Raw genomic sequence first — 25568 nt, 5'->3', positions numbered from 1 at the left:
TCTACTAAAATACAAAAAATTAGCCGGGTGTGGTGGCAGGCACCTGTAGTCCCAGCTACTCGGAAGGCTGAGGCAGGAGAATTGCTTGAATCCCAGAGGTGGAGGTTGCAGTGAGCCGAGACTGTGCCACTGCACTCCAGCCTGGCGACACAGTGACACTCCGTCTCAAAATAAATAAATAAAATAAAAGCCTTTTTGCAGCCAGGTGAGGTGGATCACGCCTGTAATCCCATCATTTTGGGAGGCTGAGGCAGGTGGATCACGTGAGGTCAGGAGTTTGAGACCAGGCTGGCCAACATGGTGACACCCCATCTCTACTAAAAATACAAAAAATTAGCTGGGCATGGTGGCACACACCTGTAATCCCAACTACTTGGGAGGCTGAGGCAGGAGAATTGCTTGAACCCAGGAGGTGGAGGTTGCGATGAGCCAAGATTGCACCACTGCACTCCAGCCTGGAAGACAGAGTGAGACTCCATCTCAAAAAAAAAAAAAAAAAAAAAAAAAGGCTGTGTGCAGTGGCTCACACCTGTAATCCCAGCACTTTGGGAGGCTGAGACGGGTGGATCAAGAGGTCAAGTGTTTGAGACCAGCCTGGCCAAGATGGTGAAACCCCTTCTCTACTAAAAAATACAAAAATTAGCTGGGCGTGATTATGGGCACCTGTAATCCCAGCTACTTGGGAGGCTGAGGCAGGAGAATCGCTTGAACCCATTTGGTGGAGGTTGCAGTGAACCAAGATCGTACCACTGCACTCTAGCGTGGGCAACAGAGTGACACTCTGTCTCAAAAAATAATAATAAATAAATAAATTAGCCAGGTGTGGTGGCGCATGCCTGTAATCCCAGCTAATTAGGAGGCTGAGACAGGAGAATTGCTTGAACCCGGGAGGTGGAGGTTGCAGTGAGCTGAGATCGCGCCATTGCACTCCATCCTGGACAAGAGCAAAACTCAGTTTCAAAAAAAAAAAAAAAAAAAAAGCCTTTGGTTTCACTTGATTTTACTTTATTACTTTTAAAAAATATTGATTTGGCCTGGCACGGTGGCTCATGCCAGCACTTTGGGAGGCCAAGGCAGACAGATCACGAGGTCGGGAGATTGAGACCATCTGGCTAACACAGTGAAACCCTGTCTCTACTAAAAATACGAAAAATTAGCTAGGTGTGGTGGCAGGCACTTGTAGTCCCAGCTACTCAGGAGGCTGAGGCAGGAGAATGGTGTGAACCCAGGAGGCAGAGCTTGCAGTGAGCCGAGATCGTGCCACTGCACTCCAGCCTGGGCGACAGAGCAAGACTCTGTCTCAGTTAAAAAAAAAAAAAAAATCTTGATGTAACACTTTGTGATACAACCATTAGAAAGTCTAATTTTAAGTTTAGTTATTCTAATACTTCACTTTAATGGCTGTCATAGCTGAAAAGATATTTCATAAAGATATTTAGATTTAAATGGAAGAGATGCACTCTTATTGGCTATATCTATTAAAGTACTTATTTTCTTTCAGTCCCATCATCCAGTTCTGTAAAGGTTTTTGTTGAAGTTTGACTAGTACATTTCCATTCTCTCTGCTGTCAGTCAGTAATTCCTTCCTTCCTTCCTTCCCTCCCTCCTTCGCCCTTCCTTCCTTCCTTCCTTCCTTCCTTCCTTCCTTCCTTCCTTCCTTCCTTCCTTCCTCCCTCCCTCCCTCCCTCCCTCCCTCCCCTCTCTCTCTCCTTCCCCCCCCCTTTCTCTTTAATAGAGATGGGGTCTCGCTGCGTTGCCCAGGCTGGCCTCAAACTCCTGGGCTCAAGTGATCCACCCCTCCTACTCAGCCTCCCAAAGTGCTGGGATTACAGGCATGAGCCACTGTGCCCAGCCTCAGTCAGTAATTCCTGTAAATGAATTTAAAGACACTGCCTTTTATTTTTTCAACAAATAAATTTTAAGACCCACTGAAATGCATTAATTGGAAAATGTTTAAACAAGTAGAAAATTGTGTTTCAAAAATTCCAGTGCAATGTATATATTAGAGTTTTAATAGGACACACACACATACACACAGTTTCCCATGCAACAAAGTCACATACTGATGGAAATATTTCCAAGACACTCTCTCCAAAGTGTTTATTTTATTTTTTTTGTTTGTTTGTTTTTTTGTTTTTTGAGACGGAGTCTCGCTCTGTCGCCCAGGCTGGAGTGCAGTGGCGCCATCTCGGCTCACTGCAAGCTCCGCCTCCTGGGTTTACGCCATTCTCCTGCCTCAGCCTCCTGAGTAGCTGGGACTACAGGCGCCCGCCACCGCGCCCGGCTAATTTTTTGTATTTTTAGTAGAGACGGGGTTTCACCGTGGTCTCGATCTCCTGACCTTGTGATCCGCCCGCCTCGGCCTCCCAAAGTGCTGGGATTACAGGCGTGAGCCACCGCGCCCGGCCCAAAGTGTTTATTTCAAAACCCATCTACACTAAAGGGAGTGGGAAGGAAGGAAGTTAATCTCTCACCCATTGCTAAAACTTTACCTTAAAAGAAAATGTGCGGGTGAGCACGGTGGCTCACATCTGTAACCCCAGCCCTTCGGGAGGCCGAGGCGCGCAGATCACCTGAGGTCAGGAGTTCGAAACCAGCCTGACTAATATGGCGAAACCTTATCTCTAATAAAAACACAAAATAAGCCAGGCGGGGTGGCACATGCCTGTAATCTTAGCTACTCAGGAGGTTGAGGGCAGGAGAATAATTTGAACCCAGGAGGCTGAGGTTGCGGTGAGCCAAGATCACGCCATTGCATTCCAGCCTGGGCAACAGGAGCAAAACTCTGTCTCAAAAAAAAAAAAAAAAGAAAAGAAAAGAAAATATGTGTGTTTAATATCCTCTACATAGAATATAACCCACAGGGATTATCACAGAAAAGGTAAAGAAATCTGAATCACTTATATTTTTTGTCAGCGAAAATGCATAATTCTTCTTGATAGTCAAATACTCTTTTAAGTAATAACAACCAGAGCTTGTGTAAATCTGTTCTTGGTAGTAGATATTATACTAAGAGATTTTTATATACATATGTATCAACTCACTTCATCCCCAGAACAACTCAATGCAGCAGATACTATTATCTTTATTCCACAGATGAAGAAACTGAACCTCAGAGAGTTAAATGATTTTCCTGGGATTACATGGCTGGTGATGGCAGAACTGTGGTCAGAACCTAGGCAGTGTGTGTCCAGGATCTGTGCTTTTCACTTCGAGTATCTTGAATACTTTGCTAGAAAATAAAAAGTTTTCACAATCACTCCCCATCTCAGCATAAAGTATTATGTAGATTCTATTGAAGGGATTTAGTTTTACAAAATTAACCACATCAATGATGTCCTGTACTACACAAAACTGCAATACTGATTATGGATGAACTAGGGCACCCAGTCAACCCTTTCAATTGTGGAAAGTCTGTCCTTCTCAGGTTAGCTCACACAGCACACCTCTGACATAACTGACAAAGGACTGTATGAGCATGCCAGTGTCACATTTATGTTAAATAATAAAGCTTAATTTTTTTCTTTCTTTCTTTTTAGACAGGATTTCACTCTGTCACCCAGGCTGGAGTGCAATGGTGTGATCTTGGCTCAATGCAACCTCTGTTTCCCAGACTCAAGCCATCCTCCTACCTCAGCATTCTGAGTAGCTGGGATTACAGATGCACACCGAGTAGCTGGGATTACAGATGCACACCATCACGCCCAGCTAAGTTTTATGTTTTTGTAGAGACGGCGTATCATCATGTTGCCCAGGTTGGTCTTGAACTCCTGAGCTCAAGTGATCTGCCTGCCTTAGCCTCCCAAAGTGCTGGGATTTCAGGCATGAGCCAACCTGGACTGTTTCTTACTTTTTAGAGAAAACAAATGGATGTTGCAATATTTTCTTTCTGTTCTTTCTGAACTTGTAGTAGATTGCCTTGAGCACCCTTTGGATGTCCACTCTCCACTTTCAATACCATTTGCCTTAGCAAATATGAAGAAATTTAAAATTATCCAGGAGAAATACAGTTTCAGCAAAACAGATACAGAGGAATTACATAGGATAATCAAAACAACTTCCTAAATATAATTTGAGAAATAAAAGGAGGCCAAGTTTAGATTTTAATTTCTGATAATGATGAAATGTAATTTTTTTGAAATGTAATTTTAAATGTAAGATTAACACAAGGCTGCATTATAAGAGTGTGAACTGGCCAGGTGCGGTGGCTCACGCCTGTAACCCCAGCACTTTGGGAGGCCAAGGCAGGCAGATCACCTGAGGTCAGGAGTTCAAGAGTAGCCTGACCAACATAGTGAAACTCTGTCTCTATTAAAAATACAAAAATTAGCCCAGCATGGTGGCAGGTGCCTGTATTCCCAGCTACTTGGGAGGCTGAGGCAGGAGAATTGCTTAAACTCAGGAAGTGGAGGTCGAAGTGAGCTGAGATCGCACCACTGCATTCCATGATACTTAGGACTTACTTGATCCTTTATAGAATTCCATGGTTCATACTGGGCATCTCCTCTAAAATCTAAAGAAAACATGGAGAAAATTTGGGAAAAACTTCTATGAGAGTCGTAAAACATTTAAAAAAATGAGAGAAAAAGTTAAAAGAACTGGGGTTGTTTATCTTAAAAAACTTAGGGGAATTTAAGAGTCTTCTTGTGTATGAAGAGTTATAATTCCTTCAGGTCTACTTAAGTCTTTGACACATCTGGTTGGGCCAGACACAGATTCCTTAGAGAATTTGTTAAGGAAATAACAGCAACGCCTCTCTTTATGCCAGAAGCTATTAAGCCCTTGCATTTGAAATAGGTTCAATCATTAATTGCACATAATAGAAGTAAATAACTGAGTCACCAAATGAACAGTGTTTAAGAAAAGCTATTATTCTCTACTGATAAGCAACTGAAATAATAGTTATCTTCAAAGTCCACCTAGCAGGTTTAGTCCACCTACACTATTATGATCCTCTGGACATAGAAACTGCTGACATGACTTATGTAAATAAGTTATCGTCAACTATTAACAGACTTTTATTTTATGTACATAATAGACTAAATGAGATACAGAAAAAAAAGAGAGAAAAATGAATGATTTATGTTTTATTCTTTATACTCATAAAAACTAGATTGGAAGACAATGAGATTTCCCTAATAGGAAAGTATAATGATATTATTTTAGATAATTAATGGTCTTAGGGAAATTTATTTTTATTTTTTATTTTTTATTTTTTTGAGACGGAGTCTCGCTCTGTTGCCCAGGCTGGAGTGCAGTGGCGCAATCTCAGCTCACTGCAAGCTCCGCCTCCTGGGTCCACACCACTCTGCTGCCTCAGCCTCTGAGTAGCTGGGACTACAGGTGCCTGCCACGACGCCTGGCTAATTTTTTTTTTTTTTTTTTTTTTTGGATTTTTAGTAGAGATGGGGTTTCACTGTGTTAGCCAAGATGGTCTTGATCTCCTGACCTCGTGATCTGCCCGCCTCGGCCTCCCAAAGTGCTGGGATTACAGACGTAAGCCACTGCACCCAGCCAGGAAATTGAAAATAATTTCTAGCTACTTTTTATCAAAAAGCTGATGCTAGCAGTTTAAGGTTCTGATCTCCTAACACTTCCCCTTGATTTTTCTCATGAGTCTAATATAGAAAGTGAGAAAGTCCTGTGATCTGAAAAGCCTTATATTTGATCCTAATGTAGTCTTGTTTTAAAATAGTTTCTTCCCTGTTATGAAACACACTTGAACTTCAAGCATTTCAGTTTTGAGTTTGAACTTGGCTAATTTGGCCCAAGAAATGATGTTCAGCTTTGGGCCTCCCACCTATACACCTATACCCCCACCTGACAAAACGAACACATGCTGAACCATTTTCCGAATCAAAGAAACAAGTTAATTCTGCTCTGTGCTAAAGAGGCATTAATTGCTCTCAATTTCAGTTCCCATCAGGTGTTTTTTTGTTTTTGTTTTTTTGTTGTTGTTGTTGTTGAGATACAGTCTTGCTCTGTCACCCAGTTGGGGTACAGTGGCACAATCTTAACTCACTGCAACCGCCCCCTCCCGGGTTCAAGCGATTCTCCTGCCTCAACCTCCCAAGTAGCTGGGATTACAGGGGCACACCATCATGCCCAGCTAATTTTTGTATTTTTAGTAGAGACAGGGCTTCACCATGTTGGCCACTCTGGTCTCAAACTCCTGACCTCAAGTGATCCGCTTGCCTCGGCCTCCCAAAGTGCTGGGATTACAGGTGTCAGCCACTGCACCTGCCCAACTGAGGGTTGTTTTTTTTTTTTTTTTTTTCAGACAGAGTTTTGCTCTTGTTGCCCAGGCTGGAGTGCAATGGCACCATCTCAGCTCACTGCAACCTCTACCTCCCAGGTTCAAGCGATTCTCCTGTCTCAGCCTCCCGAGTAGCTGGGATTACAGGCACATGCCACCATGCCTGACTAATTTTTGTATTTTTAGTAGAGACGGGGTTTCATCATATTGGTCAGGCTGGTCTCAAACTCCTGACCTCAGGTGATCTGCCTGCCTTGGCCTCCCAAAGTACTGGGATTACAGGTGTGAGCCAGCGTGCTCGGCCACTGAGGGTTTTTTTGGTTGTTGTTTTTAAACACAGGGTCTCCCTCTGTTGCCCATGTTGGACTGCAGTGGGGCAATCATAGCTCACTGAAGCCTTGACCTCCTGAGCTTAAGTGATCCTCCCACCTCAGCCTGCCAAGTAGCAGGGACTACAAGTGTGCACCACCATACTCAGCTAATTTTTTTTTATAGAGATGGGGAGGGGTCTCACTTTGTTACCCAGGATGGTCTCAAACTCCTGGGCTTAAGGGATCCTCCCATGTCGGCCTCCCAAACTGCTGGGATTATAGGCATAAAAGCCACCACTACTGGCCTGCGTTTTTCTAACTGTATCTTGGGTTGCTTTGTATTTTATTAAATTGTTTTACTCAGAAAATTTAATAAATTAGTCAGCTGGGCATGGTGGCTCCCACGAGTAATTCCAGCACTTTGGGAGGCCAAGGTGGGAGGATGACTTGAGCCCAGGGGTTTGAGACCAACCTGGGCAACATAGGGAGACCCTGTCTCTGCAAAAATAAAAAAATTAGCCAGGCGTGTTGGTGTGCACCTGTGGTGCTACTTGGGGGGGCTGAGGTGGGAGGATTGCTTGAGCCCTGGAGGTCGAGGCTGCAGTGAGCCATGGTTGTGTCACTGCACTCCAACCTGGGCAACAGAGTGAGACCCTATCTCTAAAAAAAAAAAAAAAGTGGGACCCTGTCTCGAAAAAAAAAAGAGAGAGAGAGAAAGAAAAACAAAAAAAAAAAAAAAAAGAAGAAGAAAAGAAAATTTAGGCCAGGCTCGGTGGCTCACACCTGTAATCTCAACACTTCGAGAAGCTGAGGTGGGCAGATTAATTGAGGTCAGGAGTTCAAGATCAGCCTGGCTAAAATGGTGAAATCCTGTCTCGACGAGAAATACAAAAATTAGCCAGGTGTGGTGGTGTGCACTTGTAGTCCCAGCTACTTGGGAGGCTGAGGCAGAAGAATTCCTTGAATCCAGGAGGCAGAGGCTGCAGTGAGCCGAGATCGCACCACTGCACTCCAGCCTGGGTGACACAGCAAAATTCCATCTCAAAAAAAGAAAAAAAAAAGAAAATTTAATAAATTAGTCACTTTTGTTTCCCCATATTTTTACCCATTTTTACAGCAAGCTTTTCCTTTTAATTATTACAATCTGAGCCAATTCATAGTTAGGATTATGTTTTTTAACTATCTTCTCCACAAAAATGGTTTTATTTTATTTGATACTGTGGAATGTTGCGATTAGAATGTCAGCTGATAAACACAGCTAGAAACTGTAGCAACAACTTATGGTGTCTGACCCACTTTAGCAGGTGAGTCTGTAGCAGAATGAGGGAAAAGGTACTCTAAAAAGCAATGCAAATAATATGAATCAAAACCATCCTTTGCGAGGCTGGGCGAGGTGGCTCACACCTGTAATCCTAGCATTTTTCAAGGCCAACGTGGGAGGATCATTTGATGCCAGGAGTTCAAGACCAGCCTGGGCAACATAGTGGGACCCTGACTCTACAAAAAAGTTTAAAAATTAGTTGAGGTGGTGGCACGAGCCTGTAGTTCCAACAACTCAGGAGGTGGAAGGATGGCTTGAACGCAGGGACTCGAGGCTGCAGTGAGCCGAGATCACACCACTGCACTCCAGCCTGGTGGGTGACAGAATGAAATCCTGTCTCAAAAAACAAAACAAACCAGAAAGTGTTTTGCTTTTGTAAGCATACAGTTGGTAGGATTATTCTTATCTCTCTAGACTTAACATTTTATCTGCTATAAAACAAGTATTCCTTTTTTTTTTTTTTTTTTTTTTTTGAGATGGAGTTTCGCTTTATTGCCCAGGCTGGGGTGCAGTGGTGCAATCTCAGCTCACTGCAACCTCCGCCTCCCAGGTTCAAGCGATTCTCCTGCCTCAGCCTCCTGAGTAGCTGGGCTTACAGGCACCCACCACACCTGGCTAATTTTGTATTTTTAGTAGAGACAACGTTTCACCATGTTGGCAAGGCTGGTCTTGAACTCCTGACCTCAGGTGATCTGCCTGCCTTGGCCTCCCAAAGTTCTGGGATTACACGCATGAGCCACTGTGCCTGGCAAAAAACAAGTATTCTAATGAATAGCAGCCCTCACTAATGGAAGTGATATTTCTTGTATTTTTATAGCCCTCACTTCTTCCAAGGTTCTGATAAAAGAACTACAGAGGGTTTTATTATGATATAAAAAAGTAATAATGCTTCCACATAAGCCACCATTTTAGAGAAAAGGTTTCCCATTTTGAATAGTGGAGAATGAAAACCAAGCATTCATTTCATTGCAATATATGATCTAAAATAATCATAATAACCATATTATATGGCTGGGTAGTTGGTTTTTGTTTGTTTGTTTGTTTGTTGAGACGGAATCTCACACTGTCGCCCAGGGTTGGAGTGCAATGGCGTGATCTCAGCTCACTGCTACCTCCACCTCCTGGGTTCAAGCGATTCTCCTGCCTCAGCCTCCCAAGTAGCTGGGATTACAGGTGCCTGCCACCACGCCTGGCTAGTTTTATGTATTTTTAGTAGATACGGGGTTTCATTATGTTGGCCAGGCTGGTCTCGAACTCCTGACCTTGTGATCCACCCAGCTCAGCCTCCCAAAGTGCTGGGATTACAGGCATGAGCCACCGCCAAAATTTCTAAAACCTGGCCATTTTAATACTATTACAAATGAAATATATATAACATTGGCATTTTAATATATGTTTTAGAGCTAATAATGATGACAATAGCAGTCACTTGACATTATGTTACAGGCATTCTACTAAATTCATTTGATCCTCATAGCAATTTCAAGAGATTAGCACTATCATCTCTGTTTTACTGAAGAGGAAAAAGCACTATTATTATCCCCAGGTTACTGACGAAACCAGTGCTCAGAGAAGTGAAACAATTTGCCCAAAGCAGAAAGTGGCAAACCAGGAGTTAAACCTGGGTCTGTCCAATTCCAAAGCTTGTGTTCAAAATCTCTATACTATAGATAAAACAGATGAACAAAATATTTGCCCTATCTGAATGAACAGAATCATATTTTCAAAGAAAGTATTGGGACCCATAGTCTGATAAAAAGCTCTATTTTAAAAATTTATTTACATGAAATATTTCATAAAGGTATAAACATCAGCTAGACATTTAGCTGAACATTCAACAACTTTTTTTTTTTACAGTCTAAACTTGGAAACATAACAGAAAATGGGGATATAACCTATATATCTATCTATAGGTGAATATGATTAATCAAAGTGATCAGCCTTGGCCGGGTGTGGTGGCTGAAGCCTGTAATCCCGGCACTTTGGGAGGCTGAGGCAGGTGGATCATTTGAAGTCAAGAGTTCGAGACCAGCCTGGCCAACATAGTGAAACCCTGTCTCTACTGAAAATACAAAAATTAGCTGGGCGTGGTGGCGCATGCTTGTAATCCCAGCTACTGGGGAGGCTGAGGCAGGAGAATTGGGAGGCAGAGGTTGCGGTCAGCCGAGATCATGCCACTGCACTCCAGTTTGGGTGACAGAGTGAGACCCTTTCTCAAAAAAAACAACCAAAACAACAACAACAAAGAAATCAGCCTTAACATTTGCCCTTAAAACCAATTTTAGACTGGGTGTGGTGGCTCATGCCTGTAATCCCAGCACTTTGGGAGGCCAAGGCAGGTGGCTCACCTGAGGTAAGGTGTTCAAGACCAGCCTGGCCAACATGGCGAAAACCTGTCTCTACTAAAGATACAAAACATTAGCTGGGCATGGTGGCAGGCGCCTGTAATCACAGCTACTCGGGATGTTGAAGCAGGAGAATCGCTTGAACCTGGAAGTCGGAGGAGGTTGCAGTGACCTGAGATCGTGCCATTGCACTCCAGCCTGGGCAACAAAAGTGAGACTCTATCTCAAAAAAAAAAAAAAAAAAAAAGAAAGAAAGAAAAAAACTAATTTAATTACAGTGAAAAAGTCCTTAGTAGTCTGTGAATATATTTACCTCCTCTAGCTTTTTGAGAAATCTAGCTATTAAACTGCAGCTCTCAGACTGTAAAGGCAAAATGCCTAACATCTTGTCAGCTGATCAATTGAACCCAGCCTCAGCAACACAGTGAAACCCGTCTCTTAAAAAAAAAAAAAAAGAAAAGAAAATACATAAAATGTTTATGGGAGGTGATCTCCGTGTGTGTGTGTGTGTGTGTGTGTTCTTCACAATAGGAAAAATTTATCGAGAAATGTTGTAGTGGTTCCCAGATGTTTATTTTTTAAAAAAGTCAAAATGTGGTGATAGCCAGGTGTTTGTCTCTAAAGTGAGAATGATGTCATTCCACTTGGAGTTTATTGACACAGAACTTCCTTTTGTCTGAGAAATCTCCAGCACTGTGAATATGGCTTTAATTAAGAGATACGCTGATCACTTGTTGATTTTGTTACAAGGGAGGAACTTCTCTAATCTATGTGGACTGCTTTGTGGACCACAGTAAAACATAAAAAGGACCACTGGCAATGTGTTGATTTGTATCTACTGTATTCTTATATTCATTTCTGAAAACTACTGTTTAGAAAGTTCTGTAGGATTACTGAAGTATAAAATGTATTTGGATTCGCAATCCACTTTTTAAAGAGAGGCCATATTGTGGTTATTGACATTAAAAATGAATGTTCTTACCCATACTTGTGGGGCTAAATCTTTGAATATCATTTTAAAACATGAGGAAATGTCTTCTGAATTTAGGGAAGTCACACATAGATCCGACTTCCTCTAAAAACCTTTGGCACTTTGTTCATAGATTTGTGGCAAGTTCTCTGGAATCATATGATCTAAAGTACAAATCATTGTCTCAAAATCTAAGGCATGATATGCACATGGGAATCTTTAAGTAGTTGTCTGAGTCTATCTTCAAGTGATATCTGATAAGACCTAAATTATAGTAGTGTCGTGGGACGAAGAAAACAACCCACTCTACTTTAAAATCTTAACCACTTGACTCCACATCCATTGAACCATGTAATTCTTAGTTCTCCATTCAGCTTCTCTGTTAAAAGAGAGAAACAGGTCTAAAATGCAGCTTCTGTAATTCAAGAATGAGTAATAAGGAGCTGTAAAGTGTGCACTCGGCTGACTTGGAGATTAATGGGAATAAAAAGTAGATCTAAAAAGATGTAGGAAAAGAAATTTCTCTGCACATAGGATCTGCCAATTTGTGAAAGTTCTCCACTGTTTATAAACACAAGGGCCGTAACTCTGCTAATGAAAAAAGTGGAAAACTGTCCAAATAATGCTAAGTGAATCACAGTTATTCTCAATTATTTGGATACTTAATTCACTCCTCTGAGTTTCCAGTTTACACCAAGCCAACCCCCAACACCCCGGGCTGACCCGGGGGGTCCTGATCCCTGCACACACCAGGTCATCTCCGCTGGGCCCTGGTGCTTTGGCCCGTGCGGGTCTTGAGCCCCAGGGTAGCGGCCACTGAGGGCGCAGCAGCGGGAAACACCGGAGTCTGTGACTCCAGACAGGACCCACCGTGTCCTCTTGAACTTTGCACAGCGCGTGACGGGGGCAGACAGCGCACCGCGGCCCGGCCTTTCGCGGGGTCCTCGGGGAAGAGAGAGGAGCGCGGGCTTCTTCGGAGGCCTGAGCCGGACGCAGCCTGCAGCCCCTCCCCGCACGGGCTGCCCCCGACCCGCCGCTCGCGCCGCTCTGCTGGGATCCGGCGCCTTCCCCGGCTGTCCTCGGCCTCCCGCACGCTCCGCGGGAGGAGCCGCCGGTGGCCGTGACGCGTCAAGGAGGAAACGCCGGCGCCCGGCAGCCCTGCCGGGAAGGAGGAAGCGCAGTGCGTTCGGCTCCGCGCCCACTGCGCCGGGAGCAGCACCGCGGGGCCGGGTAGGTGCGGGACCGGCGGGAGGGTCCGCGCGCCCGGGACTCAGACGGCGGCCCGGGGCGGGAGGAGACGGGGCGGGGCGAGGGCCGCCCGGGCCTCGGCCGCTGCCTGTCCTCGGAAAAAGCCGTACCCCCGCCCAGCCCCCGGCTCCTGGAGAGTTTGTGGTCTTTGTTTCCACGAGGTGAATTCAGATCCTGCCTCGAGATTCCTAAACGTCCAAGGGGTGTCGGTGGCTGGACCTTGTTAACCCGCACGCAGCCGCCGAGCCTGGAGGAGCCGGGAACGCCGAGCTGAAAGTGGGTGCAGGTCACCTGCGAGGGTCGGGGAGGGGGCAGGCGCCAGAGTGGGGTGGATGGAATCGTTTAACCTGTTGTCAGCGGATGTGTAGTAAGAGATCTTAACACGTTGCATCTTTTAAGTTCTCTGTGATTTGAACCCTTACGTCTCTTCAAGTGAATCTGGCCCTGTTAATTCTCAGTTTTAGCCATGGGCATGTACCCACTAGAAGTGCTTTGAGATTTTTAGATTCTGTCATTTTTAGTCATCGTTACTTGGAAAGAGAAAAGAGAAAGGAATCATCTCATGAAACTTAAAACGCTTTCGTTGAGTTGTGCACAGTGACTTCTGAACCATGAGTAGAATTTCAGTCCTGCACCAGAGACTACTTAGGGTGCACTTGGGTGCAAAATAAATACAGAGCACTGTAATTTCTAAATCTTTGTCAAAGTGAAAAAAAGACTGTTGTGTATTTTGATTCTCTTCCTTCTCACCAGATTGAGACTTCACCCAGCCAATCTGGGAGGTGCCTTCTTTATTTACCAAACACTTACATAGTTCTTACTATGCGCTGGGCTCTTTCTAAGTGCTTTATAAATATTAAATCAAATTATTAACTCAACATATTATAGCGGTTCTAGCAATGAAGAGGTTATCCATACTTTAGTTCCCCAAATGTCGTTGGAAGAGCTATAAACATTAGAAGAAGTTTTAGGCGTGTTTTAGCACCGGGTGTGCCGCTGGTCCCCTTGGCTACCACTTCTGTAAGACAAGCCACCACCCCTGCATTTCCCTGGGGTAAGGGAGCCTGAAGCTCCTGGGAATGCGACCTGTTCAAAGTGGTGTTGGCCAGAACATGAATGACTTGTGTAACATGGTCTCTGTCAACTGCCATTGTGCCCATCGGCTAACTCTGGAGACACCGGAACTTCCCCTTCTTTAACTGCCACTGCATGGAGCCTACTTTTGTTTTTGAAAAGAGCTTTGTTCCTAATCTGTTCGACATTATTTATATGAAATTATTTATATGACATAGTTTAGATATGAGGGTCAGATTGAACTTGAAATGTACTATAAAATAGAACATTTTTGTTTGCACACATCAATATAACAAACGTTTTGTAATTTTACTGCTATTTGCTCTTGGAAACATTGAATTGGTAGGTCAGCCTCATAAGTGTACATTTTGTGATTTGCAGATATTCAGAGAGGATATTTTTTCAGAATAACATGCCCTCTTCAAATGTGCACCATTAGAGACCCAATGGGGTGACTAAGATAGACATGATTCTTGTAATTATGGTGACTATGAATGTAATGTCAAAATCTGCACATCAGACTAGCTTTCTGACTCCCTCTCTCCCTTTCTGCGCCCCCTCCCTCCCTTTCTGCGCCCCCTCCCTTATCTCTCTCTCATATATTTAACTTTTCAGGGAGATGATTAAGTGAGCCGATAAGCCTTATTTAATAGGATGATGAAGTGTCTCTTGAAGCCAAAAGGCTCATGTTCCTCTGATATAGTAATAATTTATGGCACAACAGGCATTAGTGTCATTCGTGAATTCAGTTTAGCCAGATGACCCCTGGCATTTTCATGGCTTGCAAAGTGCTTCCAGACATACTCATTTACCCTTCAGAGAGATCTTGTGTAGTTGATCTCTTAACTACTTTTTATTACCTGTTTTTACAGATGAAGAAACTGAGGCATAGAAATGTTAAAGTGCTTTAGCCTGGATTGCACAGCAGGTGAGAGGCAGAGCTTGAATGGAGGGCAGGTGTGTGGACAGTGCCTGGCACGTGCAGGCCTGTAATAAACATCTGTGGAATGAATGACTCTTCATGGCTTCGGATACCTTGCTCTTCAAAACATGTCTCTCAAAATACCATAGTAATTGATTTATGCCTGAGAGATTTTCCAGGCCTAGTCCAATGCCTCTCTTATTTCAAACAGTATCTGATACAGCACATTTTCTACAAAAAGGATGGGAATGCCCTTGGACTCATTTCTTAGGATTTGCCACCTCTGGTTTTTGAAAAAGAAAATAGGTGGGGTGTTTCTTTCATCCTACTTTTTTTCTCTGATTTTGAGAGTTTAGAACAGACACATGGTATTTAAGTTCGTGTTGACAGCCTTCTTTTTTTCTTTCTTTCTTTCTTTTTTTTTTTTTTTTGAGACAGAGTCTTGCTGTTTTGCCCAGGCTGGAGTGCAATAGCGCAGCCTAGGCTCGCTGCAACCTCTGCCTCCCGGGTTCAAGCAATTCTCCTGCCTCAGCCTGGGACTGAGTAGCTGAGTAGCCTGAGTAGCTGGGACTACAGGCGCATGCCACCACAGCATTTTTTTTTTGTGTGTTTTTAGTAGAGACAGGGTGTCACCATGTTGGTCAGGCTGGTCTCAAACCCCTGACCTCAAGATCCGCCCGCTTGGCCTCCCAAGGTGTGAACCACTGTACCTGGCCACAGCTTACTTATCTCTCTGAACTACTTAGATTTATGATCAAGTTCAAACTCAGTGATCATAGGTATTGTAAATATTTTTGAAATAAAACTATGTGTTTTACTGAAATATTGCAATGACTTTAGCATAAAGGGTCTTAAAAAATACACACAAAATTCCTCAACTATTTATATGCTTTAAGCATAGCCCTCTGTACCTAAAGTATGTGATTTCCAAGTGGATAACCTTCAATTAGAGAGGATAATATGGTCATTACCTGGCGGGAGGAATTGAGAAGGGTTATCAGGGAGAGATGAGAGATGGGATGGCCTTTCCCATGAGGTGTATTAGGCAGTAAGAAACCCTTAATGAAGACAGAGTCATCTGCCTGTCAACGCTTTTTTGTGTGGGAGTGGAATAAAATACCTTTGAAACCTGCCTTGTTTCAGAAACCACTTTACCTTTTCCAATTCTCATGTTTTCTCTTTTTTAAAAAAATTAATGTAAATTACTGACTAAACTGCTGATTCATGAAACTCAAATTATGTAACATGTTATTCCTGACGGATGTAACAGCTCCCATATTATTTTAAGCAACTCGGTGTCTCTGTTTTCCTTTACCTTTTCCATTTCTCATGGTGGAGACTTTGCTCTCATTTCACTCCCCTGCCCAGTATCATGGAGAAAAGTGGTAAATCTAAGAGGTGCTACTTCCACATCTTGTAGTTCACATCAAAGAAGTTTTAACTCAATGCTAACTTTCAGTTGTCATTGCCGAGGAAGACAATGTGGAAATCAGATGTTAAAGGCCAATTGAAAGCATCACCCAGTAAAATTGTATTGGCTGTCTGAAGCCGAGCCAGAGGCTTTTCAAAGGGAGTTAGGGCAGTGTGCAGTATCCTTGCCTTTGTCCAATTTCTCAAATCCTTTCCTATTTCTCCAGAGTTCTGAAAACCTGCCTAAGTTCACCTCCTTGTAGCCACTGTTATTCTATTACGCTAAATCAAAATCTGCTTTCTTTGGGTGGGATTGGGGGTGACTGAAAGAAACGTGAAGATACAAGGGAAATTGTTAGAGGGCGAGGGACTGTTAATATGTAAGACAGAAAATGGAGGTGTGTGTGAAATAAGTAATGTTAGTGAGGTCTTGTGGCAGAGGATTCCTGTGCAGTGCAGCTGTGCTTCCCCTGACAGGGCCGTATATATAGGAAAGACCTATATGGAATGAAAATTTGAGAAGAACTAGAAACATCTCTTGGCATGATACGATATTGGTGGGCAGAGTTACTTTGTACCATCAAGTGCAGAAGTGTTCTTGTGGGTAGCTCTTTCTTCAAGCCACTAAGTGAGTTTGTTGGCAGATAATTAAAATGTAGAGGCCAGGCACGGTGGCTCACGCCAGTAATCCCAGCACTTTGGGAGGCCAAGGCGGGCGGATCACCTGAGGTCAGGAGTTCGAGACCAGCCTGGCCAACATGGTGAAACCCTGTCTCTAATGAAAAAAAACAAAACAAAACATAAATTAGCTGGGCATGGTGGCGCATGCCTGTAAGCCCAGCTACTTGGAAGGCTGAGGCAGGAGAATCTCTTGAACTCGGGAGGTGGAGGTTTCAGTGAGTGAAGATTGTGCCATTGCACTCTGGCCTGGGCAACAAGAGTGAAACTCTTTTTCTAAAAAAAAAAAAGAGAAAGAAAAAAAAGGCCGGGCACGGTGGCTCACGCCTGTAATCCCAGCACTTTGGGAGGCTGAGGCGGGCGGATCACCTGAGGTCAGGAGTTTGAGACCAGCCTGGCCAACATGGAGAAACCCCGTCTCTACTAAAAATACAAAATTACCTGGGGATGGTGGCACATGCCTGTAATCCCAGCTACTCGAGAAGCTGAGGCAGGAGAATGGCTTGAACTCAAGAGGCAGAGGTTGCAGTGAGCCGAGATCACGCCACTGCGCTCCAAACTGAGCGACAGAATGAGACTCCTTCTCAAAAAAAAAAAAAAAAAGAAAAATGGATTTCATATGTAATATATTCATAGGACTCACTGATTAGCCAGTCTACAGACTGCTGAATGAAACGTATTCAAGTACAGCGGTGCTTCGTAAGTTTGAAAATAAGAGGGAACTTTATTATTCTAGTTATGTTTTTAATTAATTATTATTATTATTATTTTTGAGACAGAATCTCGCTCTCTTGCCCAGGCTGGAGTGCAGTGGCATGATTTCAGCTCACTGCAACTTCCACCTCCCAGGTTCAAGCGATTCTCGTGCCTCAGCCTTCTGAGTAGCTGGGTCTACAGTTGTGCACCACCATGCCCAACTGATTGTTTTAGTATTTTTGGTAGAGACAGGTGTTGCTGTATTGGCTAGGCTGGTCTCAAACTCCTGGCCTCAGTTATCCACCCGCCTCAGCCTCCCAAAGTGCTGGGATTACAGGCGTGAGCCACCGTGCTCGGCCTACTGTAGTTATTTACCTCCCTATTTTTTTTTTCTTTTTTTTTTGACATGGAGTCTTGCTCTGTCACCCAAGCTGGAGTGCAGTGGCACAATGTCGGCTCACTACAACCTCCCCCTTTGGGGTTCAAGCGATTCTCCTGCCTCAGCCTCCGAAGTAGCTGGGACTACAGGCGCCTACTACCACACCTGGCTAATTTTGTATTTTTAGTAGAAACAGGGTTTCACCATGTTGGCAAGGCTGGTCTTGAACTCTTGACCTCAAGTGATCTGCCCACATTGGCCTCCCAAAGTACTGGGATTACAGGCATAACCCACTGCTCCTGGCCTACCCCCCTATTTTCTAACCAAAAACAGATAAAGATTAACTTAAAATGATTTAAATTCCAACTCAGCATCTATACATGCAGATAAACATATATATATGTGTGTGTGTGTGTGTATGACCAGTATATAGTCTACGTAATCTAATGCACATGTATGTGGTTTTTGTTTTCTTTCTTTTTTTTTGAGACAGACTCTTACTATGTTGCCCACACTGGAGTGTAGTGGCACGATTTTGGCTCACTGCAACCTCTGCCTCCCAGGTTCAAGTGATTTTCCTCCCTCAGCCTCCTGAGTACCTGTGATTACAGACTCGTGCCACCACGCCTGGCTAATTTTGTATTTTTAGTTGAGACAGAGTTTCTCCGTGTTGGTCAGGCTGGTCTTGAACTCCCGACCTCAGATAATCTGCCCGCCTCAGCTTCCCAAAGTGCTGGGATTACAGGCGTGTGCCACCATGCCCGGCCAGATGTATGTTTTATATATGACTAGCTCAAAGGGAATTTTGGACTCATATTCTTAGTTTCCCGAGAAAACACATGCATCTTCACCCCCATTTTAATTTTAGTTTTGTCTTCCATTTTTTAAACTTTAAATTATAAAGGTATACAAGACTGAGGTAGGAGGATTGCTTGAGTGCAGGAGTTCAATATTACGGTGAGCTATGATTGTGCCACTGCACTCCAGCCTAGGTGACAGATTGAGACCCTATCCACCCCCGAAAAAGAAGTATGTATGCTCTTAAATTCAAGCAGTTGAGAAGCATATGTAATAAAAAAAAATCCTCTCCACTCTAATTTTATCCACAAAGATAACCACTGCTGCAGCTGTTTTTATACCCTTCTAGACTTTTTCATGCTTACATAAATTTGTGTATCTATATACATACACAAGAGTTTTTGTTGTTGTTGTTTGTTTTTTATAATGGGAATTGTTTTACATGATTTGTTATTTTGGTTTTTAAATTTTATTTATTTATTTATTTATTTATTTATTTATTATTTTTGTGTGTGTGTGACAGGGTTTTACTCTATCTCCCAGGCTGGAATGCAGTGGCACGATTGTGACTCACTGCTGTTTCGACCTCTAGGGCTCAAGCGATCCTCCTGCCTTGGCCTCCTGAGTACTGGTGTGTGCCACCATACCCAACTAATTGTTTTTAATTTTTAGTAGAGACAAGATCTTACTATGTTGCCCAGGCTGGTCTTGAACCCTTGGGCTCAAGTAATCCTCCTGCCTCTGCCTCCCAAAGTGCAGGAATTGCAGATGTCAGCCACTGTGCTGTGCCCATCCTGTTTCTTATTAAACCTATATATAGACATCTATAGATCTATATCATTAGTTTTGATAGCTGCATAGTATTCCGCTTTATAGTTGATTATCCATTTTCTGTTATTTCTATTGCTAACATTTTTACCATTTTGAGTCTTTTAAAATATATTTAAATCACCAAAGTAATACTTTTTTGGACAAATAAAAGAAGAAATAGAGAAAATAAGAATTACCAGGAAATCTATCACTCATTGGTAAACCGCTATTAGCATTTTTGAGTATGTCCTTCTAGGCTTTTATTTGTGTGTGCATGTGCATATCTTCAATGCCATTTTTAAAAGTTTCCCTTATACAGACTTGCTTTGTTGGTTAGAGAATCACACTTACGTAGCCAGCCAACGTCACAGATTCCGTGCACCTTTGAACCAGTTATTTTACTGTTTCCTGGCCACCTGCCATGCCCCAGCCCTGGCTAACACTCTTGGAAATTTATACTACTGCTCATAAAGGGAATAACAGTGTGTGGATAGATTGACAAATCCATCCAAATTAACATAAAGCACATGTTCTTCTAATGAGAGTCTGTCAATATTTGTATTTTAAGTTCATCTAAAATACAAGATATTTAAGAAGAGAAATGATAGGATGTTCACGTGTAATTGATTGTAATCACTAAAGGAGAAGCAGAAATAATTGACTCGAATCAAGGAAAAAGTGGCTGTTCTAAATTTCTGTTAGGAATTAGAACAACTGGCATGGTAGCTCATGCCTGTAACCCCAGCACTTTTAGAGGTTGAAGTGGGCAGATCACTTGAGCTCAGGAGTTTGAGACCAGCCTGGGCAACATGGTGAAACCTAGTCTCTACAAAAAATACAAAAAATTGGGCCAGGCATGGTGGCTCACGCCTGTAATCCCAGCACTTTGGGAGGCCAAGGCGGGTGGATCACCTGAGGTTAGGAGTTTGAGACCAGCCTGGCCAATGTGGTGAAACTCTTTCTTTACTAAAAATACAAAAATTAGTTGGGCGTGGTGGTGGGTGCCTGTAATCCCAGCTGCTTGGGAGGCTGAGGTAAGAGAATTGCTTGAACCCGGGAGGTGGAGGTTGCAGTGAGCCGAGATCACACCATTGCAGTTCAGCCTGGGTGACAAGAGCAAAACTCTGTCTCAAAAACAAAAACAAAAACAAAACAGCAACAACAAAAAAAAACCTCTCTCTCTATATATATATATAAAATTAGCCAGATGTGGTGGCACACACCTGTGGCCCCAGCTACTGGGAAGGCTAAGGTGGGAGGATTGCTTGAGCTGCAGAGGTGGAGGTTTCAGTGAGCTGTGATCATGCCACTGCACTCCAGCTTGGGTGACAGAGCAAGACCCTGTCTCACAAACAAAACAAACAAAAAAAGAAATTAAAACAGTTGAACTTGAGATGTTTTGAAATACTCGTCTAATAATGAGTACATTGTTTATAGTATAATTGGTTTAAACAGCGCTGCCACCAATGGTGGGAATAGGTGACCTTGAAGTTTCTTGTGATCCTATTATAAGCTGTCTCAGAGTCAGTAACACTTGACTTAGTATAATTTCATGCACACAACTCCCTCTTCACATACTAAAGCCACCAGTCTTTCCAGACAGCATTGGTCTGTGCTGACATCTCTCCATCCATCCGCTTTTCTTCTCCCAAGATGTGAGTACGCAATCTACCGCACATGGTCCACAGCAGGTGTAGGCTCCTGCACCCATTGTGGCCTCCCCTGCTTTCTGAGAGCTTGCTCTCCTTTATAAACCTTGTTCTTTTTTTGCTCTTTTTCCACCTCTTGCATCAAGAAAATTTCTGTCTTTTCTCTATCCCACTGTCTTCATGTTGGTCTTAAGCAAAATGGATACTAATCATGGTAATACATTTAAGAGCAGGCCTTTAATAAGGAAACGGAAAGCTTTTAGTTTGGGAAGAAACATAGACATTATGAAGAACTAGTGGTTTCAACCATCAAAGCCCTTGAGAGTACCTAGTAATTCCTTTTAAAATATCCACAGAAGTCCACACCCACCTCCTCTTCTCTAAAAAAGCTCTTTTTCCTGAAGCATCGGCATGAACTATAAAATTTAAAGCTATTTATCTTTTTTTTTTTTTTTTTTTTTTTGGCTCGTGTCATTGCAACAGCATTGTTTTGTGCTTTTTTTTTTTCCCCAGTTAAAGATGTCAGTCATGTTATGGATTGAATAGAGTGTTTTGCTCTTGAAAGCTAACTCCCAGATATGACCACTGTTCCTTTTAGAAAATATATCTAAAGTTCTATCAGACTTTAAAATAACCTTTTTGTTTTCAAGTAAGTTAAAGACTAAGAAGGGTATCTTGGGCCAAAGGTTAGCAATCTTTCAGAAGTGGTATGTCAGGATTCCCAACCACTTCCTTCCAGATTTTTATCAGTAGAGATATGCACTGGTGAGAGCTTGGATCAGATCCTTGGGACTTACAGAGGAAGCAATACTGGTTCAGGAATTCTAGGTCCCTGCTGGAGACTCTTAACAAGAGTTGGAGATAGAGGATCAGGCCCTGGAAACTGACTGCATACCAACTTCAGCTTGCCTGTAAAGGTGCGTGGGCCAGATGATATAGGAAGCTCCACACCGAGACAATAGCTACTTAAGCTGCACTGAGAGTAAAGGCTTATTTTCTCACAAACAACAGTGGAAAAGATTTTGTAATCCCAGCACTTTGGGAGGCCGAGACGGGTGGATCACTAGGTCAGGAGATCGAGACCATCCTGGCTAACACGGTGAAACCCCGTCTCTACTAAAAAATACAAAAAACTAGCCGGGCGAGGTGGCGGGCGCCTGTAGTCCCAGCTACTCAGGAGGGAGAGACAGGAGAGACAGGAGAATGGCCCGAACCCGGGAGGCGGAGCTTGCAGTGAGCTGAGATCCGGCCACTACACTCCAGCCTGGGCGACAGAGCAAGACTCCGTCTCAAAAATAATAATAATAATAATAATAGAAAAGATTTTGTAAAGATGTTTTTGGTTTGTTTTTGTTTTTTGTTTTCCTGAGGTCTCACTCTGTCACCCAGGCTGGAGTGCAGTGCCGCGATCTCGGCTCACTGGAACCTCCACCTCCTGAGTTCAAGTGATTCTCCTGTCTTAGCCTCCCAGGTAGCTGGGACTACAGGCATGTACCACCACGCCTGGCTGACTTTTGTGTTTTTAGTAGAGACAGGGTTTTACCGTGTTAGCCAGGATGGTCTTGATCTCATGACCTCATGATCCGCCCGCCTTGGCCTCCCAAAGTGCTGCGATTACAGGTTTGAGCCACCGCGCCTGGCCTCTGAAAAGATGTTTTTATTCAGCCTCCCAACCACATGGTGCTAACATTGATGATGGCTTAGACATGAGAGTGCTATATCATTTACTTGTTTAAACTGTTACTGTATTAGGTCGTTCTTGTATTGCTGTAAAAAAATAGCTGAGACTGAGTAATTTATAAGAAAAGAGGTTTAATTGGCTTCTGGTTCCGCAGGCTGTGTACAGGAAGCATCTGCTTCTGGGGAGGCCCCAGGAAGCTTACAACCATTGCAGAACATGAAGGGGGAGTAGGGACATCACCTGGCGAGAACAGGAGCAAGAACAAGAGTGGGAAGGTGAAGGTGCCACACACTGTTTTTTTTTTTTTTTTTGAGACGGAGTCTCGCGCTGTGTCACCCAGGCTGGAGTGCAGTGGCGCGATCTCGGCTCACTGCAAGCTCCGCCTCCCAGGTTCACGCCATTCTCCTGCCTCAGCCTCCGAGTAGCTGGGACTACAGGCGCCTGCCACCACACCCGGCTAGTTTTTTTTGTATTTTTAGTAGAGACGAGGTTTCACCATGTTAGCCAGGATGGTCTCGATCTCCTGACCTCGTGATCCACCCGCCTCGGCCTCCCAAAGTGCTGGGATTACAGGCTTGAGCCACCGCGCCCGGCCAACCACACACTTTTAAATGACTCGTTATGGTGAAGACAGCACCAAGCCATGAGGGATCTGCTGCATGATCCAAACACCTTTCACCAGACTTCATCTCCACCATTGGAGATTACAGTTCAACGTGCGATTTGGGCAGAAACAAATATCCAAACTGTATCAGGTACCATTGTTAATAAACATTCAGAAGTAAGATTTTGTTATTTTTATTTATTTATTTATTTTGTAAAAGGGTCGGCCGGGGGCGGTGGCTCACGCCTGTAATCCCAGCACTTTGGGAAGCCAAGGTGGATCACCTGAGGTCAGGAGTTCGAGACCAGCCTGATCAACATAGTGAAACCCTGTCTCTACTAAAAATACAAAAAAAATTTAGCCAGGCATTGGTGGTGCATGCCTGTAATCACAGCTACTCGGGAGGCAGGAGAATCGCTTGAACCCAGGAGGCAGAGGTTGTGGTGAGCCAAGATCACGCCATTGCACTCCAGCCTGGGCAACAAGAGCAAAACTCCGTCTCAAACAGAAAAAAAAAAAAAGAAAAGAAAAAGGGTCTTCCTCAGTCACGTAAGCAGGAGTGCAGTGGTGCAGTCTTAGCACACTGCAACCTTAACCTCCCAGGCTCAAGCCGTCCTCCCACCACAGCCTCCCAAGTAGCTGGGAATACAGGCACGCACCACCACACCCAGCTAATTTTGTTTATTTTTTGTAGAGATGGGGTCTCACCGTGTTGCCCAGGCTGCTCTCAAACTCCTGGGCTGAAGCGATCCCACATCCTTAGCCACCCAATGTGCTGGGATTATAGGCAAGAACCACTTGGCCCAACTGTTATAATTTGTTAAAAATAGCTCTTATGTTTTGTAATTCTACATGTATGTAGTTGTACACAGTTGACAATTTAGTCCATTCTGACACAAGTACCTTTTTCTCATTTCTAATTGATCTCTTTTTATCCCACTCTCTCTTCTCACCAATATTTGGTTTAATTTTTTGTGTGTCTGTAAGGAGATTTTTTTCTGATGAAAGACAAGATATTCCAATGTTTTAGCAGAGAAAAGTTTTTAAGATTTCTTAGACTGCACCCCCTTTTCCCTTTGAACTTTGTCTCCCCTTTATATTTCTATTGTTTCTGACTTTTGCTAACATTAACATCATTTATTTCTAGTCTTCCTTTTAATTTTTTTATTAGGACTACCGGCTCATACCACCATGCCCAGCTATTTTTAAATATTTTTTGTAGAGACAGGGTCTAGTGAGGGTCCTGTTGCCCAGGTTAGTGTCATACTCTTGGCCTCAAGCTATCCTCCTGCCTCAGCTTCCCAAAACACTGAGATTACAGGCGTGAGCCGCCATACCCAGCCTATTTCTCCTTTTTTTTTTTTTTTTTTTTTTTTTTTTTTTTTTTTTTTTTTTTTGAGACTGAGTCTGGCTCTGTCGCCCAGGCTGGAGTGCAGTGGCCGGATCTCAGCTCACTGCAAGCTCCGCCTCCCGGGTTTACGCCATTCTCCTGCCTCAGCCTCCCGAGTAGCTGGGACCACAGGCGCCCGCCACTTCGCCCGGCTAGTTTTTTGTATTTTTTAGTAGAGATGGGGTTTCACCGTGTTAGCCAGGATGGTCTCAATCTCCTGACCTCGTGATCCGCCCGTCTCGGCCTCCCAAAGTGCTGGGATTACAGGCTTGAGCCACCGCGCCCGGCCTATTTCTCCTTTTAAAAGTCCACTAAGGCTGGGCATGGTGGCTTACGCCTGTAATCCCAGCACTTTGGGAGGCTGATCACAAGGTCAGGAGTTTGAGACCAACCTAGCCAATATGGTAAAACCTCGTCTCTACTAAAAATACAAAAATTAGCTGGGCGTGGTGGTCGACACCTGTAGTGGTCGACAGCTGCTTGGGAGGCTAAGGCAGGAGAATTGCTTAAAAGGCGGAGGTTGCAGTGAGCTGAGATCTCGCCACTGCTCTGGGTGACAGAGCAGTCACGCCACTGCTCTGGGTGACAGATCTGTCACGCCACTGCTCTGGGTGACAGAGCAATACTCCGTCTCAAGAAAATAAATAACAACTAATAAAAAATAAAATAAAATAAAGTCCACTGAAGTGTAAAGTCTTTGTCCCATTGAAATTATTTATTGCTTTCACTGGACATGTTAGGATTAAAAATTTGCCTATGAGATGCAGAATGTTGTGTATAAAATGCTACCTTTTGTGTGGAAAGACCAGGAAAAAATAAGAATATGTTATGTTTTGCTTGACTACATGTAAAGGGACTCTGGAAGGACACATAAGAAATTGGCATTGTTGGTTTGGCATGGTGGCTCACGCCTGGGAGGCCAAGGCAGGTGGATCACCTGAAGTCAGAAGTTCAAGTCCAGCCTGGCCAATATGACAAAACCCCGTCTCTACTAAAAATACAAAAATTAGCTGGGTGCGGTGGCTC

General features: G+C 43.6%; 1 protein-coding gene across 5 annotated transcripts in view; it reads left to right on the top strand.

Annotated features, from left to right (window-relative positions):
- Positions 1-25568, top strand: part of LOC105482178 (serum/glucocorticoid regulated kinase family member 3) — a 195047-nt gene that overhangs the window by 32671 nt on the left and 136808 nt on the right. For 2 of the 5 annotated variants that reach the window (XM_071068157.1, XM_071068156.1), the window contains exon 1: positions 12541-12727. The exons of 1 other annotated variant lie outside the window; for it this stretch is intronic. The gene's annotated coding sequence lies outside the window, so the exon portion shown is untranslated. Of the gene's footprint in view, positions 1-12304; positions 12434-12540; positions 12728-25568 lie in introns of those variants that run through there. 2 more of the 5 variants (XM_011742165.2, XM_011742161.3) reach the window with 2 other exon arrangements.

Source organism: Macaca nemestrina, chromosome 8 (genome assembly GCF_043159975.1).
Source record: "Macaca nemestrina isolate mMacNem1 chromosome 8, mMacNem.hap1, whole genome shotgun sequence".
Lineage (NCBI taxonomy): Eukaryota > Metazoa > Chordata > Mammalia > Primates > Cercopithecidae > Macaca > Macaca nemestrina.
The sequence above is the reverse complement of the archived record's forward strand: the minus strand, read 5'-3'. Positions and strand labels throughout refer to the sequence as shown.